The following is a 5,299-nucleotide window of genomic DNA, read 5'->3' as shown; positions in this document are numbered from 1 at the left end:
CTGCTACTTATCTCCGTCCTCAAATTTATTTTTTATTTTTGTTTTTATTTTTCGTCGTGCGAAAATATTGTTTTTTATCCTTATTTTTCATGGGGCCTATTTTTTGCGGAGACCCCATTTCCATTTATCAGATAGTTATAACTAATTATTAATTTTCATATGATTAAAGTTGCAAGTATTCATCACATACAAAATAGTAAAATTTTATACAAAAAATCTAAATAATACGATAGTGACTTCTTTTGAAATGACGCAGTGGGGAGACGCAACGATGAGCCAAAGAACAAAGCATGGACGAGGTGGGAGATATAGTAACAGAGAGGAGAATGGACACGACGACAGAGTTACGAAAAGGAACGCCGCAAATAGAAAGCACGACGCGGTAAGGATGATGGCACGGTGAGGTGTGACGATGCGGTGAGAAGGGAGAGTGGCGAGGGGGTGGTTGCAGAGAGGTTAGATAGAGTATGAACAGCATTAGGAATCTCTGAATTGAAGAAGGGTTATGTAAATGAAGATTAGGAATTGTGTGTGTGTGTGTGTGTGAAATAAACTATTAAGGATAATTCAATAAATTTATAAATTTCGGGGAATAGCGGGGACGGGGCGGGGATCTCTACTCGAATCCCCGCGCTTGCCTCAGAAAAATTTTGTCCCCCATCCCTATCCCACGGAAAAAATTTCCCACAGTCGGATCCCCATTCGAAGCAGTCCTCGCATGGATCTCCGCGTCTCGGAGAGTTTTGCCATCCCTAGACGAAATAACACGAATATCTCGGCTAATGAGTCTATTTCTGCCGTAGAAGGCTTAACGCGTTTAACAGAACAAAATCTATTTAAGAGAAGTATTAAGCGTTTAGACTAATTATAAGATAAGAGAAATTAGTTCCCATCAATCTTTTAATCTATGGTTGCTCTTTTTTTCTCCTAAGATTTTTTTCTCTTCCATCATATTAGGCCCAATCCTTCATCATATGGAATGAGTATGTCTTGGCTACAAGGAAAAGAAAGCGCCTAAAAGATCTAGCTTCTTGGAAGACTGGTTGCTAGCCCTATCATCATCCTGCGATTTTCTAAGGCGGGATTGGCGGTCCCATGCCGATATTGAAAAAGGACGGGCCCTATAAACTAGCTCTTCAATGGCTATTGGTCGTTGGGCATTCACAGGATACCCAATGGTCACATGCATATTTGTGGCCTCTTCATATTCGTTACGCTTTTGATGTAAGGAATAAAACAATTACATTCGAGGATTTTGAGATAGTTAAGGAATTGAACCTTAGTAGAATCTTTTTTTTGGGGAGAATAATGTATATCCTCTCTTTCTTTTTTATACCCACCCTTTTCTTTATTGGCAGTAGTTGAGATGGATGGTATATCTCGATGACCTTTTCTGAGAGTATGGCATGGGTTACTTCAGCGCTATAGTGCTTGATCCTCGAACATTGACTCGAGGTATTTTTTCTACCCCCTTTTACCCTGAAAAAAATAGAGACACTTTGCGTTCTTGAACCGTTAACTATTTTTCGGCTCCCTTCAGGTTAGCTTAGAAATAACTCCAACTCCTTATTGAAGAAGTTCATTAATAATTTAATATCTTGACTCTGCTAGCCTTCACTCTTTTTTTTTTGGTACTGCTTGTTGAGATTGGCATAAAAGATAGGGATTGAATAGAGTTTTTTTTGCAAATCCAATCACTTCGTCAGCAGGTGATGATAACTGCCATCATTTTAGGTTTTTAAACCATAAGGACAGAATGCTTTTAGCGGCAAATAGAATGAAGCAGACAATATAACACAATCTATCAATTGTTGAGCTAAACCAGTCTTTTACCCTAAAGAACACAAGTTTTACAGAATCATCAGGAACTTAGATACAAAATTTATATACTAACTAGGTGAGTTTGATTTCCTTTTCTCTTTTTTTTTGCTTTGGCCAATGACACTAAAGATGAGATATAGAGTCCCTATATTCTTGTTGTTGGTGGAGAACAGCAATCGGACTAGATTTTTAGATTGGCTTGAATACCTTCTACTTGTGATTCATTCGAGCCTTGTGAGGCTGAGGCCTCTTGAAGCCGTTTGACCGCGGTCTCTGACTCATGAATCTTTTTCTTTATCCCAAGTAACTAAAAGATATCTATTTTTTCAGGAGCGCCATACTTGCATACACAAAAAAAAACATAAATTTTCATATTATTTTGTCCCGTTCATCTAACCTAGTGGAAGAGGTACGTGACAAACTATCTAAAAGTATAGTATCTGATAGTATAAATTGGACATTACTAACCCTACCTAACAAAGGGATGTCCATAAAAAACTAAGGTCTATTAACAAATATTATTATATTTAGTCAATAATAATTTATATCTATATTTATAAAATTTTGTACACAAACAATATATAATTTACATATATAAATTAATACAGATTACATTCATATTTTTAAAAATTTATACACATCTACTTGCAACTTGATAAAAAAAAACAAAACTATTAACAACGTTTTTGATTGTTCGGCTATTCTTCATTACAGTTATATTGAATATTATATACTGAATCTGTTAATCACTCCTGTATTTAAATTTTTATTAACCGAAATATTAACTACTAAATCAGTCACTAAATATTTGTACATATATTTTATATTTATTATGTATTTTATATAAAAAATAATATAATATAACTAATCTTTTATATACATATAACATAGTTGATATATATAATCAACTTTTTTGTTTATTTTATTTTATATTTAAATAAAAATATTATGTAATATTAAAATTAATCATCATGTATTTATATGAATATATAGATAGTTTAATTTATTTTTAATATATTAATTTTGATACAGTAAAATATTTTACATAATCGTACAATCATATCCGTTCTTTTGAATGATTATTCATTTTGTTGATCTAATGTTATGTAATTAGAAAAAATTCAGGTACAGTTAACTTCATATGAAGTTGATAGTTTAGAATTGTTAAATGAAAATTTAATCAAACATGTCAAGTCATTTAATGACTCTCAGTTATCAACTTCACATGAAGTTAATTACATCTCAATTTTTACTTACGTAATTAAATACACATATAAAATTATTTTACACTAATAATGCATCAAAATTAAATTTATATTTTATATTTTAATATATATTCTATTTAATATATATCTAATGTCGTTATTTTAAATACTAACTCGCTCTAATAATTTTTAACACTAAAAACAAAGAGAAAAAACATTTTAATTTAAAAAAAAACTATATTTCAATTAGAATAAAAGAATACCATATAATATATTTTATGACGTTATATCTGTTAGCATCTTAGTTTAAAATTTTTATTAAACAAGCGTAAGATTTTATTTTGCTATCATAGTAGTGTATATTATACACCATGTTAGAAGGAGTATATTTTGGTAAATTGACATGTTTTACCATCCTCATTAAATGTATATAATACAAATCAAATTAAATTTAATCATAAAATTACTCATCATATAGTCATATTACATAATAGAAAACACAATAAAACTAGACATCTAAAATTTTTTAAATTAAGTATTTAATTAAATTGTTTTTTTAACATATGTATATATATACGTATTGTAACTGTTTTTCTTTTTTTTTTTCTTTTTTTCTCCTTTTTTATTATTATTTGTCAACGTCGTCATCATCTTCAACAACGTTGTCATCATCGTGATCGTTATTTTTTTCTTCTTCTTCTCTTTTGTTTGACTTTTTTTTTTTACTCTCTGTCATTATTATCATCGTCGTCATCTTTATTTTTTTATTTATCTTCAAAAAATTAGAGCAAAGAAATTTTAATGCACAATATATACATTTTTTATGCACAATATCGAAATTTTTAAGGATTATATGTCCAGAACATTGACATTTAACCAACAAAATACACACAACACATAAATTTTAATACACAAGACAAAATTTGATGCACGTCAGCAGAAAATTTAGAGCACATCACAAATTTTTAAAGATTACATGTCTAAAACATCGGTATCCAACCAATAAAATACATACAGTATAAAAATTCTGATGCTCAGTACAGAAATTTGACGCACAAAAAAAATAAACATTCATAGCAAAAAAATTATGTACAACACAAAAATATTTGAAAAACTACGTATAGAAAATATTGATTCACCAATAAACAAATTATCTTCGTAGCAAAAATTTATGTGATATGAGTAAAATTTTCTGTGTTAGGCAAAAATTTTTTGTTATATAGATAAATTTGTATTCTATACAAAATTTTTTATACTATGTCAATAAATTTTTATACTTTCTAATAAAAATTATTGTGCTAAGAAACTTAAAGAAAAAAACGATAATGCACGCGCATATTTTTTTTATTCGACTTGTGCCGATTTAATTAAAAAAGACTTGTCTATATAACACCACCTTAAAAAAATATTTAAAGTATATACGGTCTTTAAACACCAACCCCCTAAACAAACTATTTTTCGTTTTAAAATATGGATATCTATCAACAATTATTATAAATTATTTCTCTATTATTTTTCACATTGTAGCTCTGTAACTATTGAGGATATACAAAAAAAAGTAGAATAACAAGAATAGGTTAGAAGTAACTTTTTGTTTTAGATAGTGTAGCAGCTTTATATATTAGAAGAGAGAGCTATAACTTGCTTCGGTATTTTCTATTCACTCATGTACAACCCTAATGGTTTAGTGCACTATTATTTAGACTAATCTTCTCATATTCAATATATTCTTCTCTACTTTATTGTCTTTTGGGTTTTAGTTCTCTATTGTGAATCTTGTGTTCATTTTTTGTTTTTTGAGCTTATGTACTTGAGCTTCTATATGATATCATAAGCTTTTGATTTTTCTCAACCATGGATGCATCTCCACATTCATCTAACAATTCACTTTCTGGGACTAACAACAACAATTCAAACCCAGAAAATTCTGCTAACAACAACAACAATAATAATCTTCTTGCTAATTTCATCAATCCCTTTTCTTTCCCATCTCAGTTGTTCAACTCCCGACCTTTTACTACGATTAGTGATAAATTAGGAGAAAGAAATCACAAGGCTTGGCAACAACTAACAAGCATTGGCGACAGTTCGAGGTCAACTTTTAGAAAATCATCTTTATAAAGATCGTGTTCCTCTCAGATTCACTACGATTGAAGATTAACAAAATGGAATCGAGTCATCAGCGTATATAATGGTTAGTTTCTCTATCCAGTCTTGGCTTCTAACATCTATTGATCCCGTAGTCAAAATTAAAATGGTTAGTTTCTCTATCA

The sequence above is a fragment of the Arachis duranensis genome, chromosome 6, assembly GCF_000817695.3.
Source record: "Arachis duranensis cultivar V14167 chromosome 6, aradu.V14167.gnm2.J7QH, whole genome shotgun sequence".
Classification (NCBI taxonomy): domain Eukaryota; kingdom Viridiplantae; phylum Streptophyta; class Magnoliopsida; order Fabales; family Fabaceae; genus Arachis; species Arachis duranensis.
This window is presented reverse-complemented; position numbering follows the sequence as displayed.